This window comes from Schistocerca americana, chromosome 5 (genome assembly GCF_021461395.2).
Source record: "Schistocerca americana isolate TAMUIC-IGC-003095 chromosome 5, iqSchAmer2.1, whole genome shotgun sequence".
NCBI lineage: Eukaryota > Metazoa > Arthropoda > Insecta > Orthoptera > Acrididae > Schistocerca > Schistocerca americana.
Genome location: NC_060123.1, coordinates 499,784,588 through 499,800,593, shown reverse-complemented (window position 1 = coordinate 499,800,593; position 16,006 = coordinate 499,784,588).

Sequence of the window (16,006 nt, the reverse complement as noted above, 5' to 3'; positions counted from 1 at the left end):
CCCACCCTCCTTTCCCACACCTATTCCTCCGCTTAATTCTGCAGGAGGCGGGCCACCGGACGCAGCACTTCTGCCTGCGACTGTCCGTCCTCTGGTCTGATAGCGCGGTCGCCGCCCCCTCACAGCAGTTGGGCTGGGTCTCGAGAATCAGAGTGCTTGGGTGCACGAAAGAGGCGGAACCATCGTTGATTCCCCGTTCGTGTGAAGTACGAAACAGTGAGCCGTAAACGGCGTCTCGACAGATGTAGTAGTAACTTCAGGACTGCCCCAGGAAAGTGCGCCGGGATCCTTCCGTGCTCGTAATGCATCTACATCTACATAAATGCTTCAAACCCACCATACGGTGTGTGGCAGAAGGTACTCTGTCCCAATTGCAAAGAGAGAGAAACGACTGTCTACACACCTTCATATGAGCTCTAATTTCTCATACCTGCGTGGTCCTTGAGCGAAATACATGTCAGTGGCAGTAGAATAGTTCGGCAGTCAGCTTGAAATGCCACTTCTCTAAATTTTCTCAGTAGTGATTCTCGAAAATAACGTCGCCTTTCCTTCAGGGATTCCCATTTGAGTTACGGAAGTAATAACTGCTTGATGCTAGAACCTAGCTGTAACAAATCTAACAGCCCGCCTTTACATTTCTTCCTCGACTTCCTTTAAGCTGACCCGGTGCGGATTCCAAACACTCGAGTATACTCAACAATAGATCTGTGTTGTGTTCTACACGCAGACTCCTTTGCAGATCAGCCACAGTGTCCCAAAATTCTCCCACTACACCGTAGTTCACTACTCGCTTTCCCTGCCTCAATCATCACATACTCGTTCCTTTTCATTCCACTGTGCAACATCACGCCCACTTATTTAAACGATATGACTCTGTCAAACAAGACGCTCCTAATGCTGTATTCGAACAGTACGTGCTCGTTTTTCCTACTTAGCTGCATTAACTTATATTTTTCTACACTTGGAGCTACCTGTAATTCATTACAGCAACTAGAAATTTTGTCTAAGTCATATTGTACCCTTTTAGAGTCACTCAACGATGACATCTTCCCGTACGGTGCAACATCATCAGCAAACAACCGCAGATTGATGCCCGACCCGTCTGCGAAATAATTTAAGTATAGAGAAAATCATATTGATGCTATCACACTTAAGTGGGACACTCCTGACGAGGCCTTTGTCTCTGATGAACATCCGCAGACGAGATCAACGTACTGCTTTCTATAACATCATTAGTCTGCAAGCCACTCCCTTATCTGTTCGATATGCTCGTACCTTTGTTAATTGTCCGCAATGTGGCACCATGTCAAATGCTGTTCGAAAATCTAGAAATATGGTATCTGCTCTTTGCCGTTCATGCATAGTTCGCAGTGTAATATCTGAGAAGAGAGAAAACTGAGTTTCGAACGAGTGAAGCTTTCTCAGACCGTGCTGATTCATGAAAAAAGCTTTCCGGTCTCAAGAAAATTACACTAAAGTCGATATAAACATCTTGAGAAATTCAGCGACTGTTCATGTAATGAAGATAATTCATATTTTGTCTTCCCTGTTAACAGCACAGTTTTAATTAGATTACATGTTTCGATCACTCTGCATCATCTTCAGATATAAGTAGTTGCGTCAGCAACCCGTCTTGTTTACTTCAGTACATTGATATGTTATGAAGATGATGTAGAGTGATCGAAACATGTACTCTAATGAAAAACGTGCAACTGAGACGGAACAATAAATAATAATTCTCTTAAGAAAATTTATTATATTTGAACTAAGAATACTTTCAAAAATTCTGCAGGAAACCGATGCTAAGGACATTGGTCTGTAATTTTGAAGGTCCGTTCTTTTACCCTTCTTGTATACAGAAGTCATCTGCACTTTTTTTCAGTTGCTCGGTACTTTGTGTTGGGCAAGAGATTCGCTATAAATGCAAGGTAAGTAGGGGGGCGGTGGGTCAGAGCCTTAAGGTAACCTTCGTAAAACTGAGCTGAGATACAGTCCGGATCGGGTGACTGATTTCTTTTCACATCTTTCACTTTTCTCACCGCCAAGTATACATGTCACTATGTCGTCCACACGGGAGTCTGTGCTATGATCAAACGACGGTATGTTTGTACGATTCTCCTTTGTGAACGATCTGTTAAACGCGAGTTTTAAAACTTTGGATTTCTTTTTGCTATCTTTTACGAGTGACTGTATGGGAGCCTTATACCCGCTTAGCGATTTAACTTAGGACCTGAACTTTAGTGGGTTTCCGGTCAGGTCTTTTGCTAGGGTATGGCAGTGGTACCTGTTTCATGATTCGCGTGAAGATCTTTTTTACAGGAGCATGAATCTCTGTTAACCTTTGCCGGCTCATTTGCGCGCTCCTTTGCTTCCTCAGAATTTTCCGAATTATTAGAGCCCGGGGACGGTATAAGGCATAAGCGATATAAGTGACATCTTTGAGGGGGGGGGGGGGGGAGGAGTAAAGTGGGACAGGGTGCAACTGACGCCAAAGTCGCTCCTAGTGCAAACACTGGCACACAAGGCGTATCACAATGGGCAGCAAAGAGCTCATTTCCACAAATAAACTGTACTGAAGAAGGACAGTGCGCAAATTATCGAATAGGATTGTAGTGTAATTTCACAGGACAAGAAACTGAAATTGAATCTGTTGGTGAGATTAGATTATGTGAAATAGAGTCTGAAGAAGTAACATCTGCGTGAACATCAGTTAGGAAACGGAAAGCGCCAGGAAGAGGTGGTATTAATGCTGAATTGCCAGATGAGCCAGCATATTCCCAAAAATGGGACGACCGCTAGATCGATATCAGTTTTAAGAAAAGGAGGTGAAAGACTATGCGGTAGCTGCAGAGGAATAAGTTTACTGAGTCGCCAGAAAATACGTACAGTGACGGGAAGAAGGTCGTAACACCTAGAAGAAGCTGTGCGACGTAAACAAAAGTTGGTAGGCGTGTTTCTACATTTGAAAGATGATTTCGCCCCTTCATGTAAGTGTGGTACTAGTAGCACCACTACGAGGCCGTACATCAGGTTTGCTTTACATGCATGCTGTAACTGTCGTGAGCGTTAGTTACCTTTCATATTAGACGTAGTGAGTTGGTGTTAGTCAAGAATGCCTTTACAGCGACCCAAGATGCCATTATCAACACCTCACTGTGTTTGAACGATGTAGTGTAACGAGGCCAAGAGAACTGGATGTTCCTTTCGCGATACGGCACAAAGACTTGGCAGGAGAGTAACCACTGTACACGACTGCTGACAGCGGTGGTCACGGGAATAAACGGTTGCAGGAAGACCGGCTCTGGACGCCCAATGACGCTTCTGAGAGGAAAGGGCGTCGTGTTTGGTGAATAGCAATGCTTTTTCAGCAGCAGTTGTCACCACAGTGACACATTCAACTGCTACAAATCGGTGAATTCAAAGACAGCTCCGAGCAAGACGCCCTGTTACGTGCTTCCCGCTGATCCGAAACCACCGCCATTTCCGACTTCGTATGTCCATCTTTGTAGCGATGGTCGCCGGACTCAGCTGTTCGATTGATGATGCCAAATTAAACACCTTTCAGCCGTCAATTTTCAACCACATTTTATTACGTTACCAATTTCGGAACTTTATTAAGCCAGCTTTAGGCCCGAGACTGGCGGGTAGGAATAATCAACCCGACTTGTGATCGAAGCAGGGGCCAGCAATACTGGTATTAATATATATCTACTTGCTACAGTCGGCGGATGATGTTGAAAGTGGTCAATGTAGCAAATAGGTATCTACTAATACCAGTATTTCTGTCCCCTGATTCCATCAAAATGAGGTAGATTATTCCTACACGTCGGTCAGGGGCCTCAAGATGGCATCATAAAGCGCCAAAACTGGTCGCCTAATAAGGTTGAAAACTGACGGCTGATAGGTGTTTAATTTGACATAATTTCCGAGTTCAGTGGTGTCAGAGCTTCTTGGAGGGCTGGGTGGAGGTCTCTTGTGTTTACTGACGGAAGCTACTTCTATTTCGGAACAGTGATGGCCATGTGTTGGTTAGGAAGAGGCCAGCTGAGGACCTGCACCCGACCTGTATGCGACCTACACACAATGGATCTACATTTGGGAGTTATGATATGGTGTTCGATTCTATACAACATCAGGAGCACTCTCGCGGTTATCCCACACACCCTGACTGCAAATTCAATCTGGTTATTCGACCTGTTCTGCTGCTATTTATCAACAGCACTCAAGAGGCTATTCTCCAACAGGATACCGCTCGTTCACAACGCTATTGTAACCCAACACGCTCTACAGGAGCCTGCTCAATCACCAAATTTGTCTCCAATTGACCTCTTATGGGTTATCATCGGACAACAACTCCAGCGTCATCCCCAACCAGCATTAACCGTCCCTGTATTGATGGAACACATGCAACTGGCTTGGAATTCCATCCTACAAACTGACATCCGCCATCCGTACAACACAATGGTAGCAGGTTTGCATGCTTGCCCTGTTTGAATTGCCTGGCGTTTACAGCGTTATTAATGTACGAGCATTTCACTTTTACAATGACTTCACTCGCTTTTACATTAACCTTTGGACTCGCGATGTTAATCACTTAAATATGATACTTAGATAAATGTATTCCTGAAATTTCATTGCTCTACATTCATTAATTTTCGGTGTTGCTTTTTTCCGTCAGCTCATGCTATGGTTTTAGACATAAAACTTAGAAACATAATCCATACTGTACTGAAAGAGTAACAGATGGGTTTTAATAATGAACACACCATAATAGATGCAGTTTTTACTTTTTTCCGTCAGCTCATGCTATGGTTTTAGACATAAAACTTAGAAACATAATCCATACTGTACTGAAAGAGTAACAGATGGGTTTTAATAATGAACACACCATAATAGATGCAGTTTTTACTTAACAGTAAATAAAACAGAAACACAGAAAGTGTAATAAAGTGACGCACACTGCATTTATTGCTTTTAAAAGTCTTTTGAGACCGTCAAGAGACAGAACTCTGGAAGTTAATGACGAATGGTTCAAAATGATTCAAATGGCTCTGAGCACTATGGGACTTAATATCTGAGGTCATCAGTCTCCTAGACTTAGAACTATTTAAACCTAACTAACCTAAGGACATCACACGAATCCATAACCGAGGCGGGATTCGAACCTGCAATCGTAGCAGCAGCGCGGTTCGGAACTGAAGCGCTTAGAACCGCTCGGCCACAGCGGCTGGCAATGACGAATGTCGAAGATCCGAAACATTTACAAAATGCGGTAAAATGTTTGTATCGGAACACGACTATCACTCTAGATATCACCCGAAAAATAATTAACATGATACCAACTAGCTGAGTAGTGCAACAATGTTGCTGCATCTTCCCAGATTTGTTCAACATTTACATACATGAAGTAGTACATACACAGAAAACACAATTTCCAAATCGTATTTATCTGCACAGGAAAATCGTTTTAAATGACTTACTACTTGTTGAGAATGTAGTGATCCTTTCATATGAGCAGAAGCACAATCAAAAATAAAAACAATAAGGAAGAATTTTGGAATGGGGAAATCAACAGAAAAATCTAAGACCGTCGCCTTTGCGATGAAAAACCAAATTCAGATCAAAACTGTGATAAAGCAGGGGATTTTATAACAAGTAAGCTACTTCAGTTACCTATATGAGATGACATATGCACGGAGCAAGGACATAGTAATTAAGCTTAGTTAATTCAGCAAGTTATGTTAAATAATTGACAAAAGTCTTAAAAACAAAAATAGGAAGCACACTCAAATTCTATAGAAATGTTGAAATCCCCACACTGCTCCACAGAGGCGCAGACTGGGTGATTGGCAGAAAGCAAGAAAGCCGTATTCAGGCACAACAAATGAAAATCCTGAGATGAGTTAAAAGTTACACAACAGAAGACAGGCTAAGGAATCAAGATAAGAGAGAAGAACTACTTCTTTAGACGCAAGGATAAAATACTTTAGAAGAAAATGGAATGAATACCTAGAAAGAATAGAGTGTGAAAGACTCCCCTTAAAGGCTAGAAATTAGAAACGCCGAGGAAGAAGAGATAGAGGATGGTTATGGCAATGATGGGTACTGTAAGAGGCAATTTTGGAATTTTTGATTCTAAGAAAACCTCTCCATAAGTTACAAAATCACTCAGATTCCCTCAGAATTTCGTGATTTATGTCTTTTTCTAAAGAAAATACAACCCAGAACACACATGAATATTCTCCATTCTTCCAACTCTTTCACCTCATTCGCCTCAATCCTAAGAAAAATAAATAAGTAAACATGCAGGGAAATGCTAATTTAGGTATGATATACATTTTACTTTTTTGTTCTCTCTTGCATGAGAGAGAGAGAGAGAGAGAGAGAGAGATAAAGAGTAATGTTTTCATTTTTTATTTTATTTATTGCTGTTGTGGTCTTCAGTCCAGAGATGGGTTTGATGCAGCTCTCCATTCTACTCTATCCCACACAAGCTTCTTCATCTTCGAGTAACTACTGCACCATACATCCTTCTGAATCTGCTTAGTGTCTTCATCTCTTGGTCTCCCTATACAATTTTACCCTCCACACTTCCCTCCCTTGATGCCTCAGAACATGTCCAACCAACCGATCACTTCTTTTAGTCAAATTGTGCCACAAATTCCTCTTCTCCATAATTCTATTCAGTACATCGTCATTAGCTTCATGACTTGCCCATCCAATCTGCAGCATTCTTCTGTAGCATCACATTTCGAAAGCTTCTATTCTTTTCACGTCTGAACTATTTATCGTCCATGTTTTGCTTTCATACGTGGCTACACTCCACACAAATACTTTCAGAAAAGACTTCCTGACACTTAAATCTATACTTGATGTTAACAAATCTCTCTTCTTCAGAAACGCTAATGAAGAAGACAACAGCAGCTTCTGATAATGTGACTGCTGAAGCAGTCTGCTGACTTTGTAATCTTCATTTGGCAATATATCTATTTTATTTTCCAAAAGATTTCTTTTATCATTATGAGGACTCATTACTGTTTTATTTGCCTTGTCTGAATAAACTTCTTGTTTAAAATTTGTATTTAATTCGCAGTTCTGCACTGTTCAATATAGTTAACAAATAACATTGAAAATCTTTTATGCTTATTTTTTTTAACAGCACATACTTTGGCCCCTTTCAATTTTTCGTCCTCCTTGTCACCAACTTTAAAAGCATAATTTTTTCTCTCAAATCACAAAACTCCTTCATTATTTTTCCATTACATTCATCATTCACTTCTCCTAAGACTTCATTGTCTACTTGTGGAATATTGTACACATTATAGTTCACACAGGAGCATTGTTCAAACATACTGCCATTTGACAATCGTACAGACTCCCATATGGGCGACATAGAAATAAGCATACCTGGTACAGATATGGAACTTAAAGATTTGAAAACAAATAAATCGCCAGGCCTGGCTGGTATCCCAGTTAGATTTTACAAAGAGTACCCGAAAGCATTGGCCCTTAAATAGCTTGCATTTATCGTGAATCTCTCGCGCAGGACAGAGTCCCAAACGACTAGAAAAAAGCGCAGTAGACTCCAGTACGTAAGAAAGGTAAAATAATTGACCCACATAATTACTGACCAGTATGGCCACGAATAAGCATGATTTTAGAAAGCACCGATCGTGCGAAACTCAGTTCGCCGTTTTGTCACATGATATACTGAGACCTGTGGATGAAGAGAACAGACAGACTCCATATTTCTAGATTTCCGGAAAGCATTTGACATGGTGCCTCAGTACAGGCTGTTAACGAAGGTACGAGCATATGGAATAAGTCCACCTATATGTGAGTGGCTCGAAGACTTCTTATATAATACGGTATAATCCAGGAAGCTGTCTTTGAAGGCGAGTGGCAAGGGTATCGTCAGAAGTGCCCCAGGGAAGTGTGATATGACCGCTCTTGTTCTCTATAAATGTAAATAATCGGTTGAACAGTGTGGGCAGTAATCTGCGGTCGTTAGCTGATGATGCCGTAGTGCACAATAAGGTGTCGAAGTTGAGTGGCTGTAGGAAGATACAAGACGACTTAGACACTATTTTCAATCAGTGTGATGAATGGCAGCTAGCCAAAAATGCGGAAAAGTGTAAGTTAGCGCGGTTGAGTATTAAGATCAAACCTTTAATGTTCGGATACGTTATTACTAGCGTCCTGCACGACACAGTTAAGTCGTTAAAATATCTGAGCGTAACGTTGCAAAGAGATATGAGGTGAATGAGCATGTCAAAACTGTGGTAGGGAAAGTAAATGATAGGCTTCTGATAGGAGAATTTTAGGAAAGAGTGGTTCACCTGTATAGGAGATTGTATATAGGACGCCAGTGCTACCTATTCTTGAGTACTTCTCGAGTGTTTGGGATCCATACCAGATCGATTTGAAGGAAAACTTCCCAAGCAATTCAGGTTTGGGCTGCTAGATTTGTTACTGGTAAGTTCGAACCACACATACGTGCTATAGAGATGCTTCAGGAACTCAAATGGGGATACCTGGAGGGTAAGCGACGTTCTGTTTGAGACAAATTATTGAGAAAAATTAAAGAACCGGCATTTGAAACTGACGGCCGAATGATTCTACTGCCGCCAACATACATCGAGCACATGGACCATGGAGATAAGATACGAGAAATTAGGTATCATACGGTGGTGTACAGACAGTCGTTCTCCATCGCTGTATTTGCGAGTGGAACAGGAGGGAAAATGACTAGTAGTAGTACAGGGTACCCTCCGCCACGCACCATAGGTGGCTTGCTGAGTATCTATGTAGAAGTAGGTGTAGATGTCGATTATATATTCTTGTATGATATTCATATGTACATTGTTGAGACATTGTCCTGCAACTATCTTTTGTGCATTACTGTGAACTAAAATTACCTGTTGACTTCTCATATAATCAACAAATAAACACAATTTTGCCAGTTGATCTTTGTTATACTCCATCTGTTTCTTCCAAATATACTAATAAAAACGCTGTAGAATTAGTTATTAATTGTGATTGCATGTCATTACCTATCCACACTCATTTATCAAAAGAAATATATAAAATTCCATTCACAATTAATAAGTGATCGTACTTCTTAATTTGACATAATGAAACAACTGGCAATATTTTTGATCTAGACAGCTGTGTTGTTGGTACTGAGTGACACTGAATCGATTTTTACCATACAAGCATTGAATAGCATCGTTATAATCTTGAGATAGTGCTAAATTTGAACTTTTATAGTAAGGATACATTATTCCTCCGTAAACATCTGAATGTAGCAAAACTAATACACTCACAATTTCATGAACTAAAACTTCAGATAGATTTCTTTAGTAGTGTGAGGGCTCCGTTTGTACGTGGAGCCCGATTTTGTGATATAATTCTTGAGAAATGACCTCAAACGATTGTCACATGTGAAAGAGATTTTATTTTTGACACCAATAAACCAAAGATGTTGGCTGAGTGGCAGAATCGATTGTAAGTGGGGGAACTCAGAGCCAGTAGCAGGTGCCGTTGCACTTTGTCGTAGGTAGGATGTAAGACTTAAAGCTAGTGGCAAGCTGTGAGAATTTAGTTGTTGGTCTATGGACGCAGCGTAAAACAGTTTTTATAAAATGAAATGATTAATGCTACTGTAATTCAGAGGTAAAGCAACTGGGACATATTTGTAAGCTGATGAAATTTCGTATATTTAGTTTTAAGTATGCAGCAACACAATGTGGATTTTGCTAATTCTAACAGTACCGTCCCCTGAATGAAGGAGCCAAGTATCTTCCATCAGATTTAATGTGTAGGTTGATCAGGTATACCCGATTTGTACGATTTTCTTTATTTTGTAAACCTGATGCAGTGAAATTAAGTTTTGGAATCTGTTTCGTCAAACTATGTCAGACCTTTTGTCGTGTAACAGTCCAAGTGTTTTTAATTATGACAGTAAGTGATAATAGCAGAACAGTTGAGAAGTTCACTGATTTTAAGTTAGTGTAAAATGTTCCATATCAGATTTCGTGAAGGTTAAACCTTATTTTGAATACAATTCTCAAACTGAAGCATTCTGTCTTAGCATATCCCCTTAACAGTGCCTCATCTTCGTCCATGTCATGTTTATTAAGTTCAATGGATATTATTTAAAGAAATCATTCTTCAATGAGAGACAGAAAAATATTAGTGTGCTAGAATCAGAAAAGTATCATGGGGACCTGCACGTGAAAATCACTCAAAAATAAAAAAAAAATAATCTCCTTTTGGAAGACATATTTCTCCAGTTTCCCAAAATGTGTGTATTATCAACTTCAGATTGTTTATTTGTTCTTAAACACTCTTTGAACAAATGTCTGTACACCAGCCACATCTCCTTTCAGTTCACTGTGACACTGTCACAGTCATACAAACAATAAAGTCAATATACAGGGGGGACTTTGCAGATACAAAATTATTTAGCAGATGTCTACATGGCCACACACAGAACATAGTTTCAACAGTTGTGTGTGGCAACAAGTACCAAAAACAGTGTTTGTTTAATGGACGGTACTCAAACTAGGTGTATGCAAGCTGTCATCTGTTTCAATTATGGTGCAATTAGCAGGACAAAAATAGCGGACAAATTGATCATCTAACCATGAAATTATATGATATTTCCTCCGACTGCCATAGATCGTCGGCGAGTAGCTGTAGCTGAAAGGCTGTGGAGAACACAAATGAAGAATTCAGAGTAAAGAAAGGACTACTGAAAACGTGTACAGTATAAAGGAACAGCTGGTCAGCAAGAATATGCTGCTGGAATGTTCTGAAAGAGGCATTCGATGAGTCAAAAGCACTATGAACAGTCTTCCCTCATTTTCTCGAAACTACATTTTCCGAACTTTATGTACATATATCTTCACTATGGTCTGAGCTGTGTTCACCAACTTTCTCCCAAGTGAGGAGTAGAATAGTCTCATTGTATTATGCCTAATACATTGTAGAAAATGTCGATGTTTGTCATTCTGCATATAATTTTAACTTTAATTTCTGAGCAAAATAATTATGCGGTACAATAAAAATTTTTCTGTTTCCCCAGGTGCACTAAAAACTACAAAACGAGAGGCATAATGTGTTCCTCTGAATGTTGACAGCAGCCTGACACAGTATGAATGCCGTTAGACTGATGATGCACCAGAAAGTAGTACCAGAAATGAAACGAGTGTTATAAAATCATCTATTAGACAAAACGTCAAAATTCTTAAACTGTAACTGACAATTTAATAAATTTCTTTGTACAGCGGCAGTTAATGTCATTCAGTGATAGTACAAAACCGAAAGTTCCTCTACATTGCAGGTCACGGGTAATGCACACCAAAAGTGAAGCATAAAAATACAGGCCATTCACGTCCACATCCCCTTAATGTTTCCAACAGCTTCATTGCGAGCAGCATTGCACAGCACTCAGCCAGTATCCAAAAGGTTATTTATTTTTCAGGCAATCCTCTGATATTATTTCTACAAAGCTAATTTACAGCTCGCATTCCACTTCGCTGTGCCAAGACTGAATATTTTCTATGCCTACTTTGGAGAGAACACAATAACAAGATCACATCCATTGTGATTCAAGAGCTAAGGAAAATCTATTGTTTATTTTCATAGGGAATTTCATCAGTTTATTGCGCAGGGCCCCGGAACTTGGTGCTCATGAGACTCAGTAAATTTCAGACAGATTGGTTTCATTATAGACATTGCATACTGGTTTTCGAGATTAAGTTATTTAATTGTTTTGGGATTACTGTAAAAATGATTATGCACACCATCTGATCTACAAAATATCACATAGTAAATTTGCATAACACAAACATTACACACTGCATATTCATTGGAAACAACAAAGACAAATCCATTTTAAAAAGAACATAACTGTTGTTTGGCGTATTCCAATCAGCCTCCAAGTACCATACCTTTATTCATATGTTCCGCTACTGGATCATTATTCACATTTGAAAAAAATGCTTGGCTTAACACACTACCTTTTCATACTAGTTCTTCTGGACATCAGTTTCCGTGTATCTCATTTGTATGTACTCGTCTTTTACTTGTAATTAAAATGTAAGGATCATTGTTATCATGAAGAAACTTAATATCAAACTATTATTGCCGTTAATGAAATGCTGCTTCTGTTACTTCTAATTCTAATACCTTTTTATTTGCTCCTTTGCTGTGCAATTTTACGTCATTTTATTCCATTTATACATACTGGTCCTATAGTTAGAAATGTATCTTGTATACTACACATATGCCAATTAATATGATTTAAAGTCTCTTTAATCCACCATTTATCCCTAGGTCAAGTGTTAATTGAAATAACACAAATTTTCTCTGAAAACATCATCACTCACTTCAGTGGTTTTCAGCTGTTGATGGAGTATCCAAATAAATAATATAATTCAAATGTTTGCTTTACTCTTCTGTTCTGGTGCTGGTACTACTAATTTAACAAATTACAACAGTAGAAGTACCTACATTTATATACACTTAAAATAGTTGAAGGATCTAAAAAAATTGTAATAAAATGTTTTCAGTTAAGTGAAATCATTAATATATTTTACATTTTTAAGTCATCAGGGTATTCTGGGAAGCTGGAACCTGGGAAATTTACATTGTTTATGAAATGCCAGGGGCCAAATATTTGTCTCCTTCTTTTAATAACATTACTAACCACTATCCTTACGAAAGATCTGGTAGCTGTTTATCAGCACATTCCTTACGAAATAGACGAATACATTTGTTTCCACAAATTGATGATTTTGATCGTTTAAACACGTAGAACAGTCGCTACTTTCAAGCTGTTCCATTATTACATAAAGCGCTATATTTTTTGAAAGCATGTTGCTGATAAAATTTGACATTTCAAAATGGTATCCCAATCAACTTTGTCTTTAATTCTATTCTAAAATTTTTAGATAATACTTGATCACTTGATATATCCTCCCAGATTAATTTGTCTTGAAATTCTTTCATGAAATGTTCAGGTAAATTATGCATTACTGATATAGTAATTCATTTAATTCGAACTTGAAATCGCTCATAAAATCATCTGATAATTGTTGTTCACTCGATATTTCATGCTAATACAATTTGTCTAGAAATTCTCTAGTAAAATCTTCAGATAATATTTGTTTAAACGATATTTTTTCAATACAGTTCTGAAATTCTCTGCCAAGTTTTTCGAATTTTTTATTATATATATATATATATATATATATATATATATATATATATATATATATATATATTTCATTCATTCATTTCATTGTTGCCCTTATGGACAGTGTTTGAACTCGAAAATCACATGATGACACAATTTTCACTTCTTTCCTTTCTTCCTCTTCTCTTCCCAAAATCTCTTCATCCTTTGGCTGTGCTCCTGTTTCCTTTGCTCTGTCCATAATGTTCCTTTCTTCTTTCTCTCCTTTACAATAAATTTTGCACTCCTAACTTTGTTTCTGAAGTATTTCCTGTCTCCTATCATTTGCTTGTTGATCCCTATCTGCCTTAAGTCTTCGTCTATTTCATGATACCAATTTGTTTTCTTGCTTGAGCTGTTTACTACATCAAAAATTTTCTTTGTAAGTCGGTTGTCGTCCATTCTCTGTATGTGCCCATAGAAAGTTAATCTGCGTTTTCTGATTGCGTCTGTTAGTCTGTCAGTGTGCTGGTACAACTCTTTGGTAGGTCGCTTCATCCATATGCCATCTCTGTGAATTGGTCCAAATATTTTTCTGAGAATTTTGCGTTCTATTTTTTCTGTGTCTATGATGCCTGATGCTCCAATTGTGGTTGTTTCTGATGTGTACAATGCTTCTGGTAATACAACTAAGTTTGGCCTGCCTCGATATGCTTTTCTTATTATAATGTGACCATGTGAGTTTGTATGCCTTCTGGAGTTTCCTCGTTCGTTCCATGTTAGCCGCCTTGTTTGATCCTCCCATTTGTATGTACTCCCCTAAATACTTAAATTTTTCGACTCTTTCTACGGATCCATATACCGTATGCATGGTGTGTACATTGTTGGTCTGTCGTTCCACATATTGTGTCTTCTCGTAAGATACCTGCAGACCTGTTTTGGCAGCTATTTCATGCAAGCATTCCAGTGCTTCCTTTGCCTCCTGTGTATTATTGCTGAGTATGGCTATACCATCTGCAAATGGCAGACATTTTATGATTCTTTTGGTTTCACGTGTTCTTCCCAGCTGTACTCCTTTAACTTGTTCCTCCCACTGCTTGATAATTTTGTCTAACACCATGTTGAACAGGATTGGTGAGAGCCCGTCTCCTTGTCGGACACCTGTGTGTATGTGGAAGGGTTCCGAAATTTCTCCCATGAACTTAATCTTGGAGGTAGTGTCTGTAAGCGTCTGTTGTATAAGTGCCCTGGTTTTTCTGTCGATACCATATTCTTCCAGTACGTCAAAGAGTGTCTGTCTGTCTATGGAGTCATATGCTTTTTTAAAGTCCACAAAGGTAACTACAGTGTTTCTTGCCTGTCTGACTTTCAAAAGTGTTCTCAAGTTCCAGATCTGTTCGATGCATGATCTCCCTTTTCTGAAGCGTGCCTGGTATTCCCCAATTTGCAGATCTGCTTGTGGTTTTAGTCTGTTTAATAGCACCTTAGAGAAAATTTTGTATGTAACTGGTACTAGCGAAATGCCTCTGTAATTGTTTGGATCTGACTTATCACCCTTTTTATGTAACGGATGGATCAATGCACATTTCCATTCCTCTGGCACTTTCTCTGTGATCCAAATTTCGGAGATAATCTTATGGATTTTTTTGGTGATGTTTTCATCTTCGAGTTTCCAGATCTCGGTGATAATACCATCTTCTCCGGCAGCTCTGTTATTTTTCATTTGTTTTATGATTTCCTCTATCTCTTCTATTGTGGGTGGATCAGAATCGGCATTAGATGTGGTCTTTTGGAATGTTAATTTTCCTGTAGGTTTTTTGCAATTAAGAAGTTTATCAAAGTAATGTTTGAGAATTTTACAGTTTTCTTTTGTGTTTGTTTCCAGGGATCCATCTGTTCTTCGGAAGCAGAGGCTAGGGGGTTGATAGCCCTTAATATTTTCTTTGAAAGTTCTGTAAAAATTTCTTGTGTTATTTCTTTTGAAATCTTCCTCAATTTCTTTTAGTCTGTTATTGTCATATGCTCGTTTTTCCCTTCTGATTTCCTTCGATGCTAGTTTCTGAACTTCGTGAAATTCTTTCCATGTTTCTGAATTTCTGTAGCTACTGAACTTGTCTCATGCTTGCTTTCTTCTCTCAATGGCTTCATCACACTTTGCGTTCCACCACCTATGTTTGCGTTTTCTAGGTGGTTGTCCTCAGCACGTAGTCTTCTGAACTGCCTTCGCCAGATCTGTCCATGTGTCTATTGAGTGCCTATTAATTTCTTCAACGATTTTATCCCTGTTTATCTTCAAGTATTCCGGATCGGTAGTAGCGACGGGCGGTGTGTACAAAGGGCAGGGACGTAATCAACGCGAGCTTATGACTCGCGCTTACTGGGAATTCCTCGTTCATGGGGAACAATTGCAAGCCCCAATCCCTAGCACGAAGGAGGTTCAGCGGGTTACCCCGACCTTTCGGCCTAGGAAGACACGCTGATTCCTTCAGTGTAGCGCGCGTGCGGCCCAGAACATCTAAGGGCATCACAGACCTGTTATTGCTCAATCTCGTGCGGCTAGAAGCCGCCTGTCCCTCTAAGAAGAAAAGTAATCGCTGACAGCACGAAGGATGTCACGCGAGTAGTTATATATATATATATATATGCCCAGTCTAATTTATCTTGAAATGCTTTTACGAAATTTTTAGTCAATTTGTGTTGTTTTATTGCACCCCAATTCATTTTATTTTCAAATTCTCTTTTAAAATATGCAAATAAACTTCGTTTTGTTGATATACAAAGGGTGTTCACAAAGTTCTGCCCATTCGTCTACAATTTCTTTTA